Source organism: Oncorhynchus gorbuscha, linkage group LG12, assembly GCF_021184085.1.
Source record: "Oncorhynchus gorbuscha isolate QuinsamMale2020 ecotype Even-year linkage group LG12, OgorEven_v1.0, whole genome shotgun sequence".
In the NCBI taxonomy this organism is placed as follows: Eukaryota; Metazoa; Chordata; class Actinopteri; order Salmoniformes; family Salmonidae; genus Oncorhynchus; species Oncorhynchus gorbuscha.
In genome coordinates, this window is record NC_060184.1 from 9,617,047 (window position 1) to 9,642,815 (window position 25,769).

Genomic DNA, 25,769 nt, shown 5'->3' on the forward strand with positions numbered 1-25,769 from the left:
TCTCTCCATCCCTCTCCATCCCTCTCTCCCTCTCTCCATTCCTCTCCCATCCCTCTCTCCATCCCATCCCTCTCCATCCCTCTCTCCATCCCTCTCTCCATCCCTCTCCTCATCCCTCTCTCCATCCCTCCCTCCATCCCTCTCCATTCTCTCCTCATCCCTCTCATCCCTCATCCCTCTCTCCATCCCTCTCTCCATTCCTCCCAGCTCTCCATCCCTCCTCCATCCCTCCCTCCATCCCTCTCCCATCCCTCTCTCCATCCCTCTCTCCATCCCTCTCTCCATCCCTCTCTCCATCCCAGCTATCCATCCTTCTCTCCATCCCTCTCTCCATCCCTCTCTCCATCCATCCATCCATCCATCCATCCCTCTCTCCATCTCTCTCCTCTCTCTCTCTCTCTCTCTCTCTCTCTCTCTCTCTCTCTCTCCTCCTCTCTCTCTCTCTCTCTCTCCCCCTGCTCATATAATGCTGCTAATGGTCCTTTAGATCCACCATAAATTCCTATGCTAACTTCTCCCCATGGAAGTTTGCAGAGACAGTGTATACCCAGAGGACCTCAGACGAGCATTGTCGTCTGCGTCGGTCTGTCACATCCCTCCATACAATACAGGGAGGGGGCTTCTGGCCTCATCTATCCTTCTTTACAGTTCTGGCTAACAATCTGAGACAGAGTGCCCGAAGGACCCTGTCTGTAAGGCTGCTCACGTCTCTCTGTACTAATACAGTTCAAGGGTGTGTATGTATGCTCATCTATCTGTCTTCCACTGCTGACATGATGCAGTTGTTTGTGGAGGCACATGGCCAGATTGTACAGTAGACTTTCACAGCTCTCCATCCCTCTCTCCATCCCTCTCTCCATCCCTCTCCTCATCCCTCTCTCCATCCCTCTCCTCATCCCTCTCTCATCCCTCTCTCCATCCCTCTCTCCATCCCTCTCCCATCCCTCCTCCATCCCAGCTCTCCATCCCTCTCTCCATCCCAGCTCCTCCATCCTCTCTCCATCCCTCTCTCCATCCCTCTCTCCATCCCTCTCCTCATCCCTCCCATCTCTCCTCATCCCTCTCTCCATCCCAGCTCTCCATCCCTCTCTCCATCCCTCTCCATCCCTCTCCTCATCCCTCTCTCCATCCCTCTCCATCCCTCTCCTCATCCCTCTCTCCATCCCTCTCTCCATCCTCTCTCCATCCCTCTCCCTCATCCCTCTCTCCATCCCTCTCCATCCCTCTCTCCATCCCTCTCTCCATCCCTCTCCTCATCCCTCTCTCCATCCCTCTCTCCATCCTTCCTCATCTCTCCATCCCTCTCTCCATCCCTCTCTCCATCCCTCTCCTCATCCCTCCCTACATCCCTCTCTCCATCCCTCTCTCCATCCCTCTCTCCATCCCAGCTCTCCATCCCTCTCTCCATCCCTCTCTCCATCCCTCTCCTCATCCCTCTCTCCATCCCTCTCTCCATCCCTCTCCTCATCCCTCTCTCTCCATCCCTCTCTCCATCCCTCTCCATCCATCCATCCTCATCCTTCTCCCCTATGGAAGTTGCCAGTCTCTCCATCCCTCTCTCCATCCCTTCTCCATCCCTCTCCTCATCCCTCTTTCCATTCCTCTCTCCATCCCTCTCTCCATCCCTCTCCTCATCCCTCTCTATCCCTCTCTCCATCCCTCTCTCCATCCTCTCCTCATCTCTCTCTCCATCCCTCTCTCCATCCCAGCTATCCATCCTTCTCTCCATCCCTCTCTCCATCCCTCTCTCCATCCCTCTCTCCATCCCTCTCCTCATCCCTCTCTCCATCCCTCTCTCCATCCCAGCTATCCATCCTTCTCTCCATCCCTCTCTCCATCCCTCTCTCCATCCCTCTCCTCATCCCTCTCTCCCATAGCAACGATAAAAACATTCCCTAACCAGAAACCATCCCTGATGGCAGCATTCCGTGAAACTGAAAGCGCCTCCCACTGCTTTTCTCCATCAGGGCAATGTCTGGCAACATGACTGAATACAAACAGTGCAGCTATTCCCTCCGTAAGGCTATCAAACAAGCTAAGCGTCCATACAGAGACAAAGTGGAATCTCAATTCAATGGCTCAGACACATCCCTCATGTGGCATCCCTCTACAGTCAATCACGGACTACAAGATGAAATCCAGCCCAGTCACGGACCAGGATGTCTTGCTCCCAGGCAGACTAAATCCTTTTTGCCCCTTCCCTCAGGACAATACAGTGCCACTGACACGGCCTGCAACCATGCAGTCTCTCCTTCACTGCAGCCGAGGTGATTAAGACATTTAAACGTGTTAACCCTCGCAAGGCTGCAGGCCCAGACGGCATCCCCAGCCGCGCTCCGAGCATGCGCAGACCAGCTGGCCATGTGTTTACGGACATATTCAATCAATCCCTATACCAGTCTGCTGTTCCCACATGCTTCAAGAGGGCCACCATTGTTCCTGTTCCCAAGAAAGCTAAGGTAACTGAGCTAAACGACTATCCGCCCGTCCATCACTCACTTCCGTCATCATGAAGTGCTTTGAGAGACTAGTCAAGGACCATATCACCTCCACCCTACCTGACACCCTAGACCCACTCCAATCCCTGCTTACCGCCCAAATAGGTCCACAGATCCTGCAATCTCAACCACACTGCACACCATGCCCTAACCCACCTGGACAAGAGGAATACCTATGTCCTGCTGTTCATCCCTCTCTACAGCTCAGCATTCAACACCATCCCTACCTCATCCAAGCTCCTCTCCATCAAGCTCCATCCCAGACCCTGGGTCCGATCTCCATCCCTGTGCAACTGGGTACTGGACTTCCTGACGGGCCTTCCCCAGGTGGTGATCCTTTCTCTCAATCCAACATCTCCTCCCCATCTGATCCTCAACATCGGGGCCCCATCAAGGGTGCGTTCTGAGCCCTCTCCTGTACTCCCTGTTCACCCACGACTGCGTGGCCACGCATCCCTCCAACTCAATCATCAAGTTTGCCTCATCACAACAGTGGTATCTTGATTACCAGCAATCCATCCTTCTCCTATCAGGGAGGAGGTGAGGGCCCTTGGATCCCTGGTGTCATCCTTAACCTCACACTCAATCGTCAACAAAACTAAGGAGATGATTGTGGACTTCAGGAAACAGCAGAGGGAACACCCCCTATCCACATCGATGGAACAGTAGTGGAGAGGGTAGCTAGTTTTAAGTTCCTCGGCATACACATCACAGACAAACTGAATTGGTCCACTCACACTGACAGCGTCGTGGAGAAGGCGCAGCAGCGCCTATTCAACCTCAGGAGGCTGAAAAATTCGGCTTGTCACCAAAAGCACTCTCAAACTCCTTCTACAGATGCACAATCGAGAGCATCCTGGCGGGCTGTATCACCGCCTGGTAATGGCAATGCTCCGCCCTCAACCGTAAGGCTCTCCAGAGGAAGTAGTGAGGACTGCCAGAGCATCACCGGGGCAAACTACCTGCCCTCCAGGACACCTACACCACCCGTTGTTACAGGAAGGCCATAAAGATCATCAAGGACATCAACCACCCGAACCACTGCCTGTTCACCCCGCTATCATCCAGAAGGCGAGGTCAGTACAGGTGCATCAAAGCTGGGACCGAGAGACTGAAAAACAGCTTCTATCTCAAGGCCATCAGACTGTTAAATAGCCACCACTAACATTGAGTGGCTGCTGCCATCACACTGTCATTGACACTGACCCAACTCCAGCCATTTTAATAATGGGAATTGATGGGAAATGATGTAAATATATCACTAGCCACTTTAAACAATGCTACCTTATATAATGTTACTTACCCTACATTATTCATCTCATATACATATGTATATACTGTACTCTACAACATCGACTGCATCCTTATGTAACACATGTATCACTAGCCACTTTAACTATGCCACTTTGTTTACTTTGTCTACACACTCATCTCATATGTATATACTGTACTCGATACCATCTACTGTATGCTGCTCTGTACCATCACTCATTCATATATCCTTATGTACATATTCCTTATCCCCTTACACTGTGTATAAGACTGTAGTTTTGGAATTGTTAGTTAGATTACTTGTTGGTTATCACTGCATTGTCGGAACTAGAAGCACAAGCATTTCGCTACACTCGCATTAACATCTGCTAACCATGTGTATGTGACAAATAAAATTTGATTTGATTTGATTTGATTTGATTCCTCTCTCCATCCCTCTCTCCATCCCTCTCCTCATCCCTCTCTACATCCCTCTCTCCATCCCTCTCTCCATCCCTCTCCTCATCCCTCCCTCCATTCCTCTCTCCATCCCAGCTCTCCATCCTTCTCTCCATCCCTCTCTCCATCCCTCTCTCCATCCCTCTCTCCATCCCAGCTATCCATCCTTCTCTCCATCCCTCTCTCCATCCCTCTCCATCCATCCATCCATCCCTCTCTCTCTCTCTCTCTCTCTCTCTCTCTCTCTCTCTCTCTCTCTCTCTCTCTCTCTCTCTCTCTCTCTCTCTCTCTCTCTCTCTCCCCCTGCTCATATAATGCTGCTAATGGTCCTTTAGATCCACCATAAATTCCTATGCTAACTTCTCCCCATGGAAGTTGCAGAGACAGTGTATACCCAGAGGACCTCAGACGAGCATTGTCGTCTGCGTCGGTCTGTCACATCCCTTCATACAATACAGGGAGGGGGCTTCTGGCCTCATCTATCCTTCTTTACAGTTCTGGCTAACAATCTGAGACAGAGTGCCCGAAGGACCCTGTCTGTAAGGCTGCTCACGTCTCTCTGTACTAATACAGTTCAAGGGTGTGTATGTATGCTCATCTATCTGTCTTCCACTGCTGACATGATGCAGTTGTTTGTGGAGGCACATGGCCAGATTGTACAGTAGACTTTCACAGCTCTCCATCCCTCTCTCCATCCCTCTCCTCATCCCTCTCTCCATCCCTCTCTCCATCCCTCTCCTCATCCCTCTCTCCATCCCTCTCTCCATCCCTCTCTCCATCCCTCTCCTCATCCCTCTCTCCATCCCTCTCTCCATCCCTCTCCTCATCCCTCTCTCCATTCCTCTCTCCATCTCTCTCTCCATCCCTCTCCTCATCCCTCTCTCCATTCCTCTCTCTCCTCATCCCTCTCTCTCTCCTCATCCCTCTCTCCATCCCAGCTCTCCATCCCTCTCTCCATCCCTCTCCTCATCCCTCTCTCCATTCCTCTCTCCATCCCTCTCCTCATCCCTCTCTCCATCCCTCTCTCCATCCCTCTCTCCATCCCTCTCCTCATCCCTCTCTCCATCCCTCTCTCCATCCCTCTCTCCATCCCTCTCCTCATCCCTCTCCTCATCCCTCTCTCCATCCCTCTCTCCATCCTTCTCTCCATCCCTCTCTCCATCCCTCTCTCCATCCCTCTCCTCATCCCTCCCTACATCCCTCTCTCCATCCCTCTCTACATCCCTCTCTCCATCCCTCTCTCCATCCCTCTCCTCATCCCTCTCTCCATCCCTCTCTCCATCCCAGCTATCCATTCTTCTCTCCATCCCTCTCTCCATCCCTCTCTCCATCCCTCTCCTCATCCCTCTCTCCATCCCTCTCTCCATCCCAGATATCCATCCTTCTCTCCATCCCTCTCTCCATCCCTCTCCTCATCCCTCTCTCCATCCCTCTCTCCATCCCTCTCTCCATCCCTCTCCTCATCCCTCTCCTCATCCCTCTCTCCATCCCTCTCTCCATCCTTCTCTCCATCCCTCTCCTCATCCCTCTCTCCATTTCTCTCTCCATCCCAGCTCTCCATCCCTCTCTCCATCCCTCTCTCCATCCCTCTCCTCATCCCTCTCCTCATCCCTCTCTCCATCCCTCTCTCCATCCTTCTCTCCATCCCTCTCTCCATCCCTCTCCTCATCCCTCTCTCCATTCCTCTCTCCATCCCTCTCTCCATCCCTCTCCTCATCCCTCTCTACATCCCTCTCTCCATCCCTCTCTCCATCCCTCTCCTCATCCCTCTCTCCATCCCTCTCTCCATCCCAGCTATCCATCCTTCTCTCCATCCCTCTCTCCATCCCTCTCTCCATCCCTCTCTCCATCCCTCTCCTCATCCCTCTCTCCATCCCTCTCTCCATCCCAGCTATCCATCCTTCTCTCCATCCCTCTCTCCATCCCTCTCTCCATCCCTCTCCTCATCCCTCTCCTCATCCCTCTCTCCATCCCTCTCTCCATCCCTCTCTCTATCCCTCTCTCCATCCCTCTCTCCATCCCTCTCCTCATCCCTCTCTCCATTCCTCTCTCCATCCCTCTCTCCATCCCTCTCCTCATCCCTCCCTACATCCCTCTCTCCATCCCTCTCTTCATCCCTCTCCTCATCCCTCTCTCCATTTCTCTCTCCATCCCAGCTCTCCATCCTTCTCTCCATCCCTCTCTCCATCCCTCTCCTCATCCCTCTCTCTATCCCTCTCTCCATCCCTCTCTCCATCCCTCTCCTCATCCCTCTCCTCATCCCTCTCTCCATCCCTCTCTCCATCCCTCTCTCTATCCCTCTCTCCATCCCTCTCTCCATCCCTCTCCTCATCCCTCTCTCCATTCCTCTCTCCATCCCTCTCTCCATCCCTCTCCTCATCCCTCTCTACACCCCTCTCTCCATCCCTCTCTCCATCCCTCTCCTCATCCCTCTCTCCATTCCTCTCTCCATCCCAGCTCTCCATCCTTCTCTCCATCCCTCTCTCCATCCCTCTCCTCATCCCTCTCTCCATCCCTCTCTCCATCCCAGCTATCCATCCTTCTCTCCATCCCTCTCTCCATCCCTCTCTCCATCCCTCTCCTCATCCCTCTCTCCATCCCTCTCTCCATCCCAGCTATCCATCCTTCTCTCCATCCCTCTCTCCATCCCTCTCTCCATCCCTCTCCTCATCCCTCTCCTCATCCCTCTCTCCATCCCTCTCCTCATCCCTCTCCTCATCCCTCTCTCCATCCCTCTCCTCATTGCACAAGGCGAGACACAGATGCAGACACGGGAGGCAGATGGTTTGAATCTTTGATATTTATTACATCCAAAAGGGTAGGCAAGAGAATGGTTGTGAACAGGCAAATGTCAAAACCAGTCAGAGTCCAGGAGATACAGTGTGGCAGGCAGAGTCAAGGTCAGGGCAGGCAGAGTCAAGGTCGGGGCAGGCAGAGTCAATGTCAGGGCAGGCAGAGTCAAGGTCAGGGCAGGCAGAATGGTCAGGCAGAGTCAAGGTCAGGGCAGGCAGAGTCAAGGTCAGGGCAGGCAGAGTCAAGGTCAGGGCAGGCAGAATGATCAGGCAGAGTCAATGTCAGGGCAGGCAGAGTCAAGGTCAGGCAGAATGATCAGGCAGGGTCAAGGTCAGGGCAGGCAGAATGGTCAGGCAGAATGATCAGGCAGGGTCAAGGTCAGGGCAGGCAGAATGGTCAGGCAGGCTCAAGGTCAGGGCAGGCAGAATGATCAGGTAGGGTCAAGGTCAGGGCAGGCAGAATGGTCAGGCAGAATGATCAGGCAGGGTCAAGGTCAGGGCAGGCAGAATGGTCAGGCAGGCTCAAGGTCAGGGCAGGCAGAGTCAAGGTCAGGGCAGGCAGAGTCAAGGTCAGGGCAGGCAGAGTCAAGGTCAGGGCAGGCAGAATGGTCAGGCAGGGTCAAGGTCAGGGCAGGCAGAGTCAAGGTCAGGGCAGGCAGAGTCAAGGTCAGGGCAGGCAGAATGGTCAGGCAGGGTCAAGGTCAGGGCAGGCAGAGTCAAGGTCAGGGCAGGCAGAGTCAAGGTCAGGGCAGGCAGAATGGTCAGGCAGGGTCAAGGTCAGGGCAGGCAGAATGGTCAGGCAGGGTCAAGGTCAGGGCAGGCAGACTGGTCAGGCAGGCTCAAGTTTCAGGGCAGGCAGAATGGTCAGGCAGGGTCAGGGCAGGCAGAATGGTCAGGCAGAGTCAAGGTCAGGGCAGGCAGAATGGCAGGCAGAATGGTCAGGCAGAGTCAAGGTCAGGGCAGGCAGAATGGCAGGCAGAATGGTCAGGCAGGCAGAATGGTCAGGCAGGCAGAATGGTCAGGCAGGCAGAATGGTCAGGCAGAGTCAAGGTCAGGGCAGGCAGAATGGTCAGGCAGAGTCAAGGTCAGGGCAGGCAGAATGGCAGGCAGAATGGTCAGGCAGAGTCAAGGTCAGGGCAGGCAGAATGGTCAGGCAGGCAGAATGGTCAGGCAGGCAGAATGGTCAGGCAGGCAGAATGGTCAGGCAGAGTCAAGGTCAGGGCAGGCAGAATGGCAGGCAGAATGGTCAGGCAGGCAGAATGGTCAGGCAGGCAGAATGGTCAGGCAAGCAGAATGGTCAGGCAGGCAGAATGGTCAGGCAGAGTCAAGGTCAGGGCAGGCAGAATGGCAGGCAGAATGGTCAGGCAGGCAGAATGGTCAGGCAGAATGGTCAGGCAGAATGGTCAGGCAGAGTCAAGGTCATGGCAGGCAGAATGGTCAGGCAGAATGGTCAGGCAGAATGGTCAGGCAGAATGGTCAGGCAGGGTCAAGGTCAGGGCAGGCAGAATGGCAGGCAGAATGGTCAGGCAGGCAGAATGGTCAGGCAGGCAGAATGGCAGGCAGAATGGTCAGGCAGGCAGAATGGTCAGGCAGGCAGAATGGCAGGCAGAATGGCAGGCAGAATGGCAGGCAGAATGGCAGGCAGAATGGCAGGCAGAATGGCAGGCAGAATGGTCAGGCAGGCAGAATGGCAGGCAGAATGGCAGGCAGAATGGTCAGGCAGGCAGAATGGTCAGGCAGGCAGAATGGCAGGCAGAATGGCAGGCAGAATGGTCAGGCAGGCAGAATGGCAGGCAGAATGGTCAGGCAGGCAGAATGGCAGGCAGAATGGCAGGCAGAATGGTCAGGCAGGCAGAATGGCAGGCAGAATGGTCAGGCAGGCAGAATGGCAGGCAGAATGGTCAGGCAGAATGGCAGGCAGAATGGTCAGGCAGGCAGAATGGCAGGCAGAATGGTCAGGCAGGCAGAATGGTGGTCAGGCAGGCAGAATGGCAGGCAGGCAGAATGGTCAGGCAGGCAGAATGGCAGGCAGAATGGTGGTCAGGCAGGGCAGGCAGAATGGTCAGGCAGGCAGAATGGCAGGCAGAAATGGCAGGCAGAATGGTCAGGCAGGCAGAATGGCAGGCAGAATGGCAGGCAGAATGGTCAGGCAGGCAGAATGGCAGGCAGAATGGCAGGCAGAATGGTCAGGCAGGCAGAATGGCAGGCAGAATGGTCAGGCAGGCAGAATGGTCAGGCAGGCAGAATGGTCAGGCAGGCAGAATGGCAGGCAGAATGGTCAGGCAGGCAGAATGGCAGGCAGAATGGCAGGCAGAATGGTCAGGCAGGCAGAATGGCAGGCAGAATGGTCAGGCAGGCAGAATGGCAGGCAGAATGGCAGGCAGAATGGTCAGGCAGGCAGAATGGCAGGCAGAATGGCAGGCAGAATGGTCAGGCAGGCAGAATGGTCAGGCAGGCAGAATGGTCAGGCAGGCAGAATGGTCAGGCAGAGTCAAGGTCAGGGCAGGCAGAATGGCAGGCAGAATGGTCAGGCAGGCAGCATGGTCAGGTAGGCAGAATGGTCAGGCAGGCAGAATGGTCAGGCAGAGTCAAGGTCAGGGCAGGCAGAATGGCAGGCAGAATGGTCAGGCAGGCAGAATGGTCAGGCAGGCAGAATGGTCAGGCAAGCAGAATGGTCAGGCAAGCAGAATGGTCAGGCAGAGTCAAGGTCAGGGCAGGCAGAATGGCAGGCAGAATGGTCAGGCAGGCAGAATGGTCAGGCAGAATGGTCAGGCAGAATGGTCAGGCAGAGTCAAGGTCATGGCAGGCAGAATGGTCAGGCAGAATGGTCAGGCAGAATGGTCAGGCAGAATGGTCAGGCAGGGTCAAGGTCAGGGCAGGCAGAATGGCAGGCAGAATGGTCAGGCAGGCAGAATGGTCAGGCAGGCAGAATGGCAGGCAGAATGGTCAGGCAGGCAGAATGGTCAGGCAGGCAGAATGGCAGGCAGAATGGCAGGCAGAATGGTCAGGCAGGCAGAATGGCAGGCAGAATGGCAGGCAGAATGGCAGGCAGAATGGCAGGCAGAATGGCAGGCAGAATGGTCAGGCAGGCAGAATGGCAGGCAGAATGGCAGGCAGAATGGTCAGGCAGGCAGAATGGCAGGCAGAATGGCAGGCAGAATGGCTTGCAGAATGGTCAGGCAGGCAGAATGGTCAGGCAGGCAGAATGGCAGGCAGAATGGCAGGCAGAATGGTCAGGCAGGCAGAATGGCAGGCAGAATGGCAGGCAGAATGGTCAGGCAGGCAGAATGGCAGGCAGAATGGCAGGCAGAATGGTCAGGCAGGCAGAATGGTCAGGCAGGCAGAATGGCAGGCAGAATGGTCAGGCAGGCAGAATGGCAGGCAGAATGGCAGGCAGAATGGTCAGGCAGGCAGAATGGCAGGCAGAATGGTCAGGCAGGCAGAATGGCAGGCAGAATGGCAGGCAGAATGGTCAGGCAGGCAGAATGGCAGGCAGAATGGCAGGCAGAATGGTCAGGCAGGCAGAATGGTCAGGCAGGCAGAATGGCAGGCAGAATGGCAGGCAGAATGGTCAGGCAGGCAGAATGGCAGGCAGAATGGCAGGCAGAATGGCAGGCAGAATGGCAGGCAGAATGGTCAGGCAGGCAGAATGGCAGGCAGAATGGCAGGCAGAATGGCAGGCAGAATGGCAGGCAGAATGGCAGGCAGAATGGTCAGGCAGGCAGAATGGCAGGCAGAATGGCAGGCAGAATGGCAGGCAGAATGGTCAGGCAGAATGGCAGGCAGAATGGCAGGCAGAATGGCAGGCAGAATGGCAGGCAGAATGGCAGGCAGAATGGTCAGGCAGAATGGCAGGCAGAATGGCAGGCAGAATGGCAGGCAGAATGGCAGGCAGAATGGCAGGCAGAATGGTCAGGCAGAATGGCAGGCAGAATGGCAGGCAGAATGGCAGGCAGAATGGTCAGGCAGAATGGTCAGGCAGGAACAGAGTCCAGAAAACAGGCAAGGGTCCAAACCGGGAGGACTAGTAAAAGATCATTGAAAACGTAGGCGCATGGGAAAACCCAGCTGGTTGACTTGGAAACATACAAGACGAACTGGCACAGAGAGACATGAAACACAGGGATATACAGTGCCTTGCGAAAGTATTCGGCCCCCTTGAACTTTGCGACCTTTTGCCACATTTCAGGCTTCAAACATAAAACTGTATTTTTTTGTGAAGATTCGACAACAAGTGGGACACAATCATGAAGTGGAACGGCATTTATTGGATATTTCAAACTTTTTAAACAAATCAAAAACGTAAAAATTGGGCGTGCAAAATTATTCAGCCCCTTTACTTTCAGTGCAGCAAACTCTCTCCAGAAGTTCAGTGAGGATCTCTGAATGATCCAATGTTGACCTAAATGACTAATGATGATAAATACAATCCACTTGTGTGTAATCAAGTCTCCGTATAAATGCACCTGCACTGTGATAGTCTCAGAGGTCCGTTAAAAGCGCAGAGAGCATCATGAAGAACAAGGAACACACCAGGTAGGTCCGAGATACTGTTGTGAAGAAGTTTAAAGCCGGATTTGGATACAAAAAGATTTCCCAAGCTTTAAAAATCCCAAGGAGCACTGTGCAAGCGATAATATTGAAATGGAAGGAGTATCAGACCACTGCAAATCTACCAAGACCTGGCAATCCCTCTAAACTTTCAGCTCATACAAGGAGAAGACTGATCAGAGATGCAGCCAAGAGGCCCATGATCACTCTGGATGAACTGCAGAGATCTACAGCTGAGGTGGGAGACTCTGTCCATAGGACAACAATCAGTTGTATATTGCACAAATCTGGCCTTTATGGAAGAGTGGCAAGAAGAAAGCCATTTCTTAAAGATATCCATGAAAATTGTCGTTTAAAGTTTGCCACAAGCCACCTGGGAGACACACCAAACATGTGGAAGAAGGTGCTCTGGTCAGATGAAACCAAAATAGAACTTTTTGGCAACAAAGCAAAACGTTATGTTTGGCGTAAAAGCAACACAGCTCATCACCCTGAACACACCATCCCCATTGTCAAACATGGTGGTGGCAGCATCATGGTTTGGGCCTGCTTTTCTTCAGCAGGGACAGGGAAGATGGTTAAAATTGATGGGAAGATGGATGGAGCCAAATACAGGAACATTCTTGAAGAAAACCTGATGGAGTCTGCAAAAGACCTGAGACTGGGACAGAGATGTTGTCTTCCAACAAGACAATGATCCAAAACATAAAGCAAAATCTACAATGGAATGGTTCAAAAATAAACATATCCAGGTGTTAGAATGGCCAAGTCAAAGTCCAGACCTGAATCCAATCGAGAATCTGTGGAATGAACTGAAAACTGCTGTTCACAAATGCTCTCCATCCAACCTCACTGAGCTCGAGCTGTTTTGCAAGGAGGAATGGGAAAAAATTTCAGTCTCTCGATGTGCAGAACTGATAGAGACATACCCCAAGCGACTTACAGCTGTAATCGCAGCAAAAGGTGGCGCTACAAAGTATTAACTTAAGGGGGCTGAATAATTTTGCACGCCCAATTTTTCAGTTTTTGATTTGTTAAAAAAGTTTGAAATATCCAATAAATGTCGTTCCACTTCATGATTGTGTCCCACTTGTTGTTGATTCTTCACAAAAAAATACAGTTTTATATCTTTATGTTTGAAGCCTGAAATGTGGCAAAAGGTCGCAAAGTTCAAGGGGGCCGAATACTTTCGCAAGGCACTGTATATACACCAGGGATAACAAGCGACACCTGGAGGGGGTGGAGACAATAACAAGGACAGGGGAAACTGATCAGGGTGTGACAGAATGTAACAGTCTTCAACAGTAACAGCAGTGAATTCACAGTAGCACGCTGTTCTTCATGTAATGTTGTCCATGTTGATCGCATGTAAGTCGACCCCCTGATCGACAGACACACAATGAACGTGAGTCTTTCCAAGGAAAATAAGATGCAAATTAGATGAATACAGTGAGGCGGAACCCAACACAAAACTGTCTATTCGACAATGAAGATTGAAACCAATTAAGCAATTTGTTCAATTTGTTCAATTTAAGACGCTGTTGATCAATAGTATCACAAGAGACACTGTAGTACACTGGAAGTAGCACAACCCCAACGGAGAAATAGAATGGAACACTGACCAGTATCGGTTGCTTAAACTCTTGCTCCTACCTGGCACGCAGGCGTCCCATCTAGAGCTCTGGAAATGCAAATGCGCTACGCTAAATGCTAATAGTGTTAGTTAAAACTCAAACGTTCATTAAAATACACATGCAGGGTATTGAATTAAAGCTACACTCGTTGTGAATCCAGGCAACAAGTCAGATTTTTAAAATGCTTTTCGGCGAAAGCATGAGAAGCTATTATCTGATAGCATGTAACACCCCAAAAGACCCACAGGGGACGTAAACAAAATAATTAGCATAGTCGTCGCTACACAAACCGCACAAATAAAATATAAAACATTCATTACCTTTGACCATCTTCTTTGTTGGCACTCCTAGATGTCCCATAATCACTATTGGGTCTTTTTTTTCGATTAAATAGGTCCATATATAGCCTAGATATCGATCTATGAAGACTGTGTGATAAACGGAAAAAAATAGCATTTCATAACGTAACGTCATTTTTTTTTTATTCAAAAAGTCGATGATAAACTTTCACAAAACACTTCGAAATACTTTTGTAATGCAACTTTAGGTATTAGTACACGTTAATAAGCGATAAAATTCATCAGGAGGCGATGTCAATTCTATAGGTGTCCGTCTAGAAAACATGTCTGGAGAGAGCTCGACCAAAACATCCTGTCGGAGACCGGAGGGAATCGATTCCCTTGATTCGGTTAGAAGCTGAATCAAATGACAAGACTCTAGACAACGTGTGGAAGCTGTAGGCACTGCAACCTCGGCCTCATTTAATTCGGTTCACTTTGAACAATTCCTGGAAGTAGCGCAAGGATATTTATTTCCATTTTCAGTGATCAGATTTTCCTGCATTTTTCGATGAAACGCACGTTCTGTTATAGTCACAGCCGTGATTTAACCAGTTTTATAAACGCCTGAGTGTTTTCTATCCACACATACTAATCATATGCATATACTATATTCCTGGCCTGAGTAGCAGGGCGCTGAAATGTTGCGCGAAAAAGTAGAGGGTCGACTTAGAAAGTCATTAGCTTAACTAGAGCTGTTTTAACTGTGGTGCTGAACACTGACCAAACACTGTTTTATGGTCGGGTTTGATGGGGTGGTTTTGGACAAGGGGCTTAAAATGGACGTGAACTTAGAATTATAAGGTTCTATCTGGCATTTGTTTGGTGGTGGGGGGGGGGGCGTTATTGACATAATGTTGATCTTAAATCTGTTTTAGTTTTTATTTATTTCACCGTTATTTAACCAGGTAGGCTAGTTGAGAACAAGTTCTCATTTACAACTGCAACCTGGCCAAGGTAAAGCAAACCAGTGCATCACAAACAACACAGAGTTACACATGGGATAAACAAACATACAGTCAATAACACAATAGAAAAATCTGTATACAGTGTGTGCAAATGAAGTAAGGAGGTACGGCAATAAAAAGACCAATAGTGGCGATATAATAACAATTTAGCATTAATACTGGAGTGATATCTGTGCAGATGAGGATGTGCAAGTAGAAATACTGGTGTGCAAAAGAGCAGAAAAACCAAAACAAATATGGGGATGAGGTAGGTAGTCGGAAGGATGGGCTATTTACAGATGGGCTGTGTACAGCTGCAGCGATCGGTACGCTGCTCTGACAGCTGACGCTTAAAGTTAGTGAGGGAGTTATAAGTCTCCAAGTTCAGTGATTTTGGCAATTAGATTCAGTCATTGGTAGCAGAGAACTGGAAGGAAAAGCAGCCAAAGAAGGTGTTGGCTTTGGGGATGACCAGTGAAATATACCTGCTGGAGCGTGTGCTATGGGTGGGTGATGCTATGGTGACCAGTGAGCTGAGATAAGGTGGAGCTTTACCTAGCAAAGACTTATTGATGTCCTGGAGTCAGTGGGTCTGGCGACGAATATGTAGCGAGGACCAGCCAACAGAGAATACAGTGGTGGGTAGTTTATGGGGCTTTGGTGACAAAACGGATGGCACTGTGATAAACGGCATCCAATTAGCTGAGTAGAATGTTGGAGGCTATTTTGTAGATGACATCGCTGAAGTTAAGGATTGGTAGGATGGTCAGTTTTACAAGGGTATATTTGGCAGCATGAGTGAAGGAGGCTTTGTTGTTGCGAAATAAGAAGCCGATTCTAGATTTAACTTTGGATTGGAGATGCTTAATGTGAGTCTGGAAGGAGAGTTTACAGTCTAGCCAGACACCTAGTTATTTATAGTTGTCCACATAATCAAAGTCAGAACCGTCCAGAGTAGTGATGCTAGGTCGGGTGGGCGGGTGCAGGCAGCGATATGTTGAAGAGCATACATTTCATTTTACTAGCATTTAAGATCATTTGGAGGCCACAGAAGGAGTGTTGTATGGCGTTAAAGCTTGTTTGGAGGTTTGTTAATCTTAGCGCACAGATCTGAGCTGAACGGATCAAAATCGACAACATCTGGTGAATCTGGAGCCAAATTCAAATGACAAAATTGTAATATTAAACATTCATGAACATATAAGTGTCCTACATCATTTAAAAGCTTAACTTCTTGTTAGTCAGATTTCAAAAAGGCTTTACGGTGAAAGCATACCATGCGATTATCTGAGAACAGCACCCCGTATACACCAGCATTAAAACCATTTTCTATGCCAGCAGAGGTGTCACAAAAATCAGAAATAGCAATAAAATAAATAACTTACCTTTGAAGATCTTCCTCTGTTTACAATCCCAAGGGTCCCAGCTACACAACAAATGGTCGTTTTGTTCGATAAAGTCCTTCTTTTATATCCCAAAAAATTCAGTTTAGTTGGCAAGTTTGATTCACTAATCCACTCGTTCAACATGCAGACAAAGGAATCCGAAAATTTACCGGTACACTTCGTCCAAATAAGTCCAACAACGTGTCTAATCAATCCTCAGGTATGTGGGCTATACTCAGCCTTGTCTCAGGATGGTAAGTTGGTGGTTGAAGATATCCCTCTAGTGGTGTGGGGGCTGTGCTTTGGCAAAGTGGTTGGGGTTATATCCTTCCTGTTTGGCCCTGTCCGGGGGTGTCCTCGGATGGTGCCACAGTGTCTCCTGACCCCTCCTGTCTCAGCCTCCAGTATTTATGCTGCAGTAGTTTGTGTCGGGGGGCTAGGGTCAGTTTGTTATATCTGGAGTACTTCTCCTGTCCTATTCGGTGTCCTGTGTGAATCTAAGTGTGCATTCTCTAATTCTCTCCTTTCTTTCTCTCTCTCGGAGGACCTGAGCCCTAAGACCATACCCCAGGACTACCTGACATGATGACTCCTTGCTGTCCCCAGTCCACCTGGCCATGCTGCTGCTCCAGTTTCAACTGACCTGAGCCCTAGGACCATGCCCCAGGACTACCTGACATGATGACTCCTTGCTGTCCCCAGTCCACCTGGCCATGCTGCTGCTCCAGTTTCAACTGTTCTGCCTTACTATTATTCGACCATGCTGGTCATTTATGAACATTTGAACATCTTGGCCATGTTCTGTTATAATTTCCACCCTGCACAGCCAGAAGAGGACTGGCCACCCCACATAGCCTGGTTCCTCTCTAGGTTTCTTCCTAGGTTTTGGCCTTTCTAGGGAGTTTTTCCTAGCCACCGTGCTTCTACACCTGCATTGCTTGCTGTTTGGGGTTTTAGGCTGGGTTTCTGTACAGCACTTTGAGATATCAGCTGATGTACGAAGGGCTATATAAATACATTTGATTTGATTTGATTTGATGTAAATCAATTCTAACATTTAAGACGGAGTGTAGTATGTTCAATACCGGAGATAATAATGAAGTGCGGCCCTCCATTCACGCGCGCCACAATACTGGAGTCCTAACGAGGGACACCTTCATTCACGCGCGCCACAATACTGGAGTCCTAACGAGGGACACATTCATTCACACGCGCCACAATACTGGAGTCCTAACGAGGGACACCTTCATTCACGCGCGCCACAATACTGGAGTCCTAACGAGGGACACCTTCATTCACACGCGCCACAATACTGGAGTCCTAACGAGGGACACCTTCATTCATGCACGCCACAATACTGGAGTCCTAACGAGGGACACCTTCATTCATGCACGCCACAATACTGGAGTCCTAACGGGGGACACCTTCATTCATGCACGCCACAATACTGGAGTCCTAACGAGGGACACCTTCATTCATGCACGCCACAATACTGGAGTCCTAACGAGGGACACCTTGAAAGACTACAAATGCTTGTTCATTTTTTCAAAAAACAAGCCGGAAACATTTTATAAAGACTGTTGACATCTAGTGGAAGCCATGGGAACTGCAATCCGGGAGCTATTTATTTGTATATCCCATAGACAAGCATTGAAATGGCCTGTGACCTCAAAAAAAAACAAATTTCGTCGGGTTTTCACCTGCCATATCAGTTCTGTTATGATCACAGACAGTTTTTTAACAGTCATTATTTTAACAGAATCTTCAGAGTGTTTTCTATCCAATGTTACCAATTATATGCATATCCTAGCTTCTGGGCCTGAGTAACAGGTAGTTTACTTTGGGCATGTCATTTATCCAAACTTCTGAACACTGCCCCCTAGCCCTAAGAGGTTTTAACACAGTGTCCAAAAAAGGGCCAGATGTATACAGAATGATGTTGTCTGCGTATAGGTGGATCAAAGAATCATCCATAGCAAGAGCGATATCATTGATAAATACAGAGAAAAGAGTCAGCCGTAGAATTGAACCCGGTCGTACCCCCATAGAGACTGCCAGAGATACGGACAACAGGCCCTCCAATTTGACACACTGAACTCTATCTGAGAAGTAGTTCTTGAACCAGGCGAGGCAGTCATTATCAATGGTGACAGTGTTTCCTAGTCTCAGTGCAGTGGGCAGCTGGGAGGAGGTACTCTTATTCTCCATGGACTTTACAGCATCCCAAAACCTTTTGGAATTAGTGCTGCAGGATTCAAATTTCAGTTTGAAAATGCTAGCCTTTCCTTTCCTAACTGACTACGTGTATTGGTTCCGAACTTCCCTGAAAGTTACATATCGCGTAGGTTCTATTCGATGCTAGTGCAGTACGCCAGTGGGTGTTTTTGTGTTGGTCAAGGGCAGTCAAGTCTGGAGTGAACCAAGGGCTGTTCTTAGTTCTACATTTTTTGAAGCCTATTTAAGATGGTGAGGAAAGCACTTTTAAAGAACAACCAGGCATCCTCTACTGACGGGATGAGGTCAATATCCTTCCAGGATACCCGGGCCAGGTCAATTAGAAAGGCCTGCTCGCAGAAGTGTTTTAGGGAGCATTTGACAGTGATGAGAGGTGGTCTTTTGACCGTGGACCCATAACGGACGCAGGCAATGAGGCAGTGATTGGTTGAGAACTGGTTGAGAACAGCAGAGGTGTATTTAGAGGGCAAGTTTGTCAGAATGATATCTATGAGGGTGCCCCATGTTTACGGATTTTGGGTTGTACCTGGTAGGTTCCTTGATAATTTGTGCGAGATTGTAGGACGGCCGGGGTTTTAAGCATATCCTAATTTAGGGTCACCTGGCAGCACCGTATAAAAAAGTAACACAATAGAAAAACAATAACGAGGCTACATACCGAGTCAGTGTGTAGGGGTACAGGTTAGTTGAGGTAATTTGTACATGTAGGTAGAGTTAAAGTAGCTATGCATAGATAATCAACAGAGGGTAGCAGCAGTATATAAAAGGGGGGGAAATCAATGTAAATTGTCTTTATTAATTGTTCAGCAGTCTTTTGGCTTGGTGGTAGAAGCTGTTAGGAGCCTTTTGGTCCTAGACTTGACGCCCCATAACCGCTTTCCGTGCGGTAGCAGAGAAAACAATCTATATCTTGGGTGACTGGAGTTTCTGACAATTTTATGGGCTTTCCTTTGACACGGCCTATTATATAGGTCCTGGATGGCAGGAAGCTTGGCCCCAGTGATGTACTAGGCCGTTTGCTCTACCCTCTTGCTCACATTGAGGGAGAGGTTGTTATCCTGGCACCACACTGCCAGTTCTCTGACCTCCTCCCTGTAGGCCGTCTCATCGTTGTCGGTGATCAGTCCTACCGTCAGCAAACTTAATGATGGGGTTGGAGTCGTGTTTGGGCTCAGGTTGGGCGCAGATCTGCCTATGGCGGCACACTACTTTGTCATTCATCATTGTTCTCTTTATCGTTTGTTATTAATGCTTTTTAAACGTATGGCTTGATTTGTTCATGACTAGGATATTTTGTTTTCAATTTCAGTAGTTTCATTAACATACTGTACTGACTGATACTCCACAGGTAGATTCTGGGTATGGAGCAACCCATACCCTCCGCTGTCACAACATCTTAATACTGTACATTGGATGTGTAGTTAATTGTGCTGTTATTTAATAAAGAAATTTGTATTTTTATGATTTTAAAGATATGTGTTAAATTTGACTCTAGTTGAGCGAATGACCACCATTTTGCCTTATAGAATAATTCAGAACTTTACATTGATGTAAGATAAGGCTTATGAGTACATTTTGAGATCTTGATTTATTAAAGAAATGATTCAAATCAGATGAAGATTAAGTTTAAGCGGTATTAGACTTGAATGTGATAACAGATATATTTGAGAAATTGCGCCGTCATAAATGGGTGAGGAAACCTTGAAGAAACTGATAAGATCTTCTACTTGGATCTGAGTAAGAACTAAAGGGTTGAGACTTGGATGTGATAACTGAAATATATTTGAGACGTTGGATACAGTCGTCAATGAGACAACAGAGTTTATCTTTAGATCTTGCTGTTTATCTCAAGAAGGTTTTGAGACAAATAATGGACATTGGAATGAGACTCACCCCCAGAACATTAAAATGAGACTTACCACAGAACCTTGGAATGAGAGTTACCCCAGAACATTGGAATGAGAGTTACCCCAGAACATTGGAATGAGAGTTACCCCAGAACATTAACATGAGAGTTACCCCAGAACATTGGAATGAGAGTTACCCCCAGAACATTAGAATGAGAGTTACCCCAGAACATTGGAATGAGAGTTACCCCAGAACATTGGAATGAGAGTTACCCCAGAACATTGGAATGAGACTTACCCCAGAACATTGGAATGGGAGTTACCCCAGAACATTGGAAGGAGAGTTACCCCAGAACATTGGAATGAGAGTTAACCCAGAACATTGGAATGAGAGTTACCCCAGAACATTGGAAGGAGAGTTACCCCCAGAACATTGGAATGAGAGTTACCCCCAGAACATTGGAAGGAGAGTTACCCCAGAACATTGGAATGAGAGTTACCCCAGAACATTGGAATGAGAGTTACCCCCAGAACATTGGAAGGAGAGTTACCCCAGAACATTGGAATGAGAGTTACCCCAGAACATTGGAATGAGACTTACCCCAGAACATTGGAATGAGAGTTACCCCAGAACATTGGAAGGAGAGTTACCCCAGAACATTGGAAGGAGAGTTACCCCCAGAACATTGGAATGAGAGTTAACCCAGAACATTGGAAGGAGAGTTACCCCCAGAACATTGGAATGAGAGTTAACCCAGAACATTGGAAGGAGAGTTACCCCAGAACATTGGAATGAGAGTTACCCCAGAACATTGGAATGAGAGTTACCCCAGAACATTGGAAGGAGAGTTACCCCCAGAACATTAGAATGAGAGTTACCCCAGAACATTGGAATGAGAGTTACCCCAGAACATTGGAATGAGAGTTACCCCAGAACATTAACATGAGAGTTACCCCAGAACATTGGAATGAGAGTTACTCCCAGAACATTGGAATGAGAGTTACCCCAGAACATTGGAATGAGAGTTACCCCAGAACATTGGAATGAGAGTTACCCCAGAACATTGGAAGGAGAGTTACCCCCAGAACATTGGAATGAGACTTACCCCCAGAACATTGGAAGGAGAGTTAACCCAGAACATTGGAAGGAGAGTTACCCCAGAACATTGGAAGGAGAGTTACCCCAGAACATTGGAATGAGAGTTACCCCAGAACATTGGAATGAGAGTTACCCCAGAACATTGGAATGAGAGTTACCCCAGAACATTAACATGAGAGTTACCCCAGAACATTGGAATGAGAGTTACCCCCAGAACATTAGAATGAGAGTTACCCCAGAACATTGGAATGAGAGTTACCCCAGAACATTGGAATGAGAGTTACCCCAGAACATTGGAATGAGACTTACCCCAGAACATTGGAATGGGAGTTACCCCAGAACATTGGAAGGAGAGTTACCCCAGAACATTGGAATGAGAGTTAACCCAGAACATTGGAATGAGAGTTACCCCAGAACATTGGAAGGAGAGTTACCCCAGAACATTGGAATGAGAGTTACCCCCAGAACATTGGAAGGAGAGTTACCCCAGAACATTGGAATGAGAGTTACCCCAGAACATTGGAATGAGAGTTACCCCCAGAACATTGGAAGGAGAGTTACCCCAGAACATTGGAATGAGAGTTACCCCAGAACATTGGAATGAGACTTACCCCAGAACATTGGAATGAGAGTTACCCCAGAACATTGGAAGGAGAGTTACCCCAGAACATTGGAAGGAGAGTTACCCCCAGAACATTGGAATGAGAGTTAACCCAGAACATTGGAAGGAGAGTTACCCCCAGAACATTGGAATGAGAGTTAACCCAGAACATTGGAAGGAGAGTTACCCCAGAACATTGGAATGAGAGTTACCCCAGAACATTGGAATGAGAGTTACCCCAGAACATTGGAAGGAGAGTTACCCCAGAACATTAGAATGAGAGTTACCCCAGAACATTGGAATGAGAGTTACCCCAGAACATTGGAATGAGAGTTACCCCAGAACATTAACATGAGAGTTACCCCAGAACATTGGAATGAGAGTTACTCCCAGAACATTGGAATGAGAGTTACCCCAGAACATTGGAATGAGAGTTACCCCAGAACATTGGAATGAGAGTTACCCCAGAACATTGGAAGGAGAGTTACCCCCAGAACATTGGAATGAGACTTACCCCCAGAACATTGGAAGGAGAGTTAACCCAGAACATTGGAAGGAGAGTTACCCCAGAACATTGGAATGAGAGTTACCCCAGAACATTGGAATGAGAGTTACCCCCAGAACATTGGAATGAGACTTACCCCAGAACATTGGAAGGAGAGTTAACCCCAGAACATTGGAATGAGAGTTACCCCAGAACATTGGAAGGAGACTTACCCCAGAACATTGGAATGAGAGTTACCCCAGAACATTGGAAGGAGAGTTACCCCAGAACATTGGAATGAGAGTTACCCCAGAACATTGGAAGGAGAGTTACCCCCAGAACATTGGAATGAGAGTTACCCCAGAACATTGGAATGAGAGTTACCCCAGAACATTGGAAGGAGAGTTAACCCAGAACATTGGAATGAGAGTTACCCCAGAACATTGGAATGAGAGTTAACCCAGAACATTGGAATGAGAGTTACCCCCAGAACATTGGAAGGAGAGTTACCCCAGAACATTGGAATGAGAGTTACCCCAGAACATTGGAATGAGAGTTACCCCAGAACATTGGAATGAGAGTTAACCCAGAACATTGGAATGAGAGTTACCCCCAGAACATTGGAAGGAGAGTTACCCCCAGAACATTGGAAGGAGAGTTAACCCAGAACATTGGAAGGAGACTTACCCCAGAACATTGGAATGAGAGTTACCCCCAGAACATTGGAAGGAGACTTACCCCAGAACATTGTGAGAGATTTTGAGATCTGATAGCTTGATCATAGTGAGACAAGTCGTAGGTTATTTCTCAGGAGCAGTATTTAAGAAAGTATGAGAAAATAGTCAAAATATGATATTGGTATTGAATTGTGTCTAATCATGTCTAGGATAAATAAATGTGGTTAAGAAGAGGTCTTGTCTTGGATTTTCCTTTCCTCTGGGTGTGTACAAACTGTCTTTATATTTGTGCAAATAAATAAACTAAACTATAAAGGTTTTTTCAGAATGTGGAAAAAAACAGATTTGATTACCATGTAGGGAAGGTCAATGGTTTTGCGTTTAACAGGTGTGCCAAGAATTTATATAACGTTTAACAGAAACACTATATTTAGCTGTCTGATGTGTCACTGGTTCTGTTTCGCGGAGGACTTCACTTTCCTGGCCGATGACTCAGTCCATCGAGACATATTACATCCCATATGGCACCCTATTCCCTAAATAGTGCACTACTTTTAATCAGGACCCATAGGGCTCTGGTCCAAAGTAGTGCACTATGTAGGGAATATGGTACCATTTGGGACAGAGATCTAGAGTGAATGAATGATCTTCCGCTAGACCAGAGGTTCCCAGGCATTTTTGAAATATGACCTACCAGAAGCTTTTGGAATGTTCTTGTGATCCACCAAGTCAACAAAACAAGTAGGCTCTTTCCAAACCGGACTCAGTCTTAAGAAGCAACCAAAAAGGAATTAGCCACAACCCAATAGTTGATCTCTCTTGACCCATTCGGTGGGAAACACTGGGCTTGGTTGATCTTGTCTTTCACTCAACATATTTCAGTGGGAGTTAAACTGACTAAGTCACTCCAAGGGAAGGGTTCATTGCTCCATCTTCCTCCGTTTGACACATAGCTCACATGGACGCACATACCGGAACAGGGCAATAAGCAACCACATCTTCCTCCGTTTGACACATAGCTCACATGGACGCACATACCGGAACAGGGCAATAAGCAACCACATCTTCCTCCGTTTGACACATAGCTCACATGGACGCACATACCGGAACAGGGCAATAAGCAACCACATCTTCCCCAGGTCTGTCCTTCCTAAAGCGTTTTAGATTAACAAGCTCTGACGTCATGATACAATGCCATCTCTACGGTGTCCATATTAGGACAGATTCCTATGTCCATAGAAGTTTTCACCCGGAGTTGGTTACGTCAGACTGATACTGTCCTAACATGGACACAGTGCGGTTCTCCCTTTTAGATGATCAATGTCCTCTGAATTCAGACTGATCGCTTCCTCCTCTCCCTCGTCTATTGCCTGAAAGTTGGAGAGTATATGAATGATTCACAACACATGTATAATTTATTAACGGACAGTAAGAGATCCGCTGTTACGGTAGTCAAACTCTGATCCCCTCAGGCTGTGGACAGACACGTGGACCCTGTCTGCATTGTAGAATGCACTAAAGGACATGATCCGTAGAATATGTTATGATGAAACGATAGTCAAAGCTTCATCCTCTTCAGACACATGATGTTAGATACAGTCAGGGGTGGAAAAAGTACTCGATTGTCATACTTGAGTAAAAGTAAAGATACCTTAACAGAAAAGGACTCAAGTAAAAGTGAAAGTCACCCAGTAAAGTCACTCACTACTTGAGTAAATGTCTAAAAGTATCTGGTTTAAAATATACTTAAGCATCAAAAGTACATGTAATTGCTAAAATGTACTTAAGTATCAAAAGTAAAAGTATGAATAATTTCAAATCCCTTATATTAAGCAAACCAGACGGCCCAGTTTTATTTTTTTTATTGATGGATAGCCAGGGGTACCCTCCAACACTCAGACATAACTTATAAATGAATAATTTGTGTTTAAAATGAGTCTGCCAGATCAGAGGCAGTAGGGATGACCAGGGATGTTCTCTTGATAAGTGTGTGAATTTGACAATTTTCCTGTCAAAATGTAACAAGTACTTTTGCGTGTCAGGGAAAATGTATGGAGTAATAAGTACATGATTTTCTTTAGGAATGTAGTAAAGTAAAAGTTGACAAAAGTATAAATAATAAAGTAAACTACAGACACCCAAAAAACTTAGTACTTTAAAAAAATATATAAATTGTCAAATAAAGTACTGATACCTCCCAAAACTTCTTAAGTAGTACTTTAAAAATATATATATATTTTATTTATTTATTTATTTATTTCACCTTTATTTAACCAGGTAGGCTAGTTGAGAACAAGTTCTCATTTGCAACTGCGACCTGGCCAAGATAAAGCATAGCAGTGTGAACAGACAACACAGAGTTACACATGGAGTAAACAATTAGCAAGTCAATAACACAGTAGAAAAAATGGGCAGTCTATATACAATGTGTGCAAAAGGCATGAGGAGGTAGGCGAATAATACAATTTTGCAGATTAACACTGGAGTGATAAATGATCAGATGGTCATGTGCAGGTAGAGATATTGGTGTGCAAAAGAGCAGAAAAGTAAATAAATAAAAACAGTATAAAAACAGTATGGGAATGAGGTAGGTGAAAATGGGTGGGCTATTTACCTATAGACTATGTACAGCTGCAGCGATCGGTTAGCTGCTCGGATAGCTGATGTTTGAAGTTGGTGAGGGAGATAAAAGTCTCCAACTTCAGAGATTTTTGCAATTCGTTCCAGTCACAGGCAGCAGAGTACTGGAACGAAAGGCGGCCAAATGAGGTGTTGGCTTTAGGGATGATCAGTGAGATACAACTGCTGGAGCGCATGCTACGGATGGGTGTTGCCATCGTGACATATGAACTGAGATAAGGCGGAGCTTTACCTAGCATGGACTTGTAGATGACCTGGAGCCAGTGGGTCTGGCGACGAATATGTAGTGAGGGCCAGCCGACTAGAGCATACAAGTCGCAGTGGTGGGTGG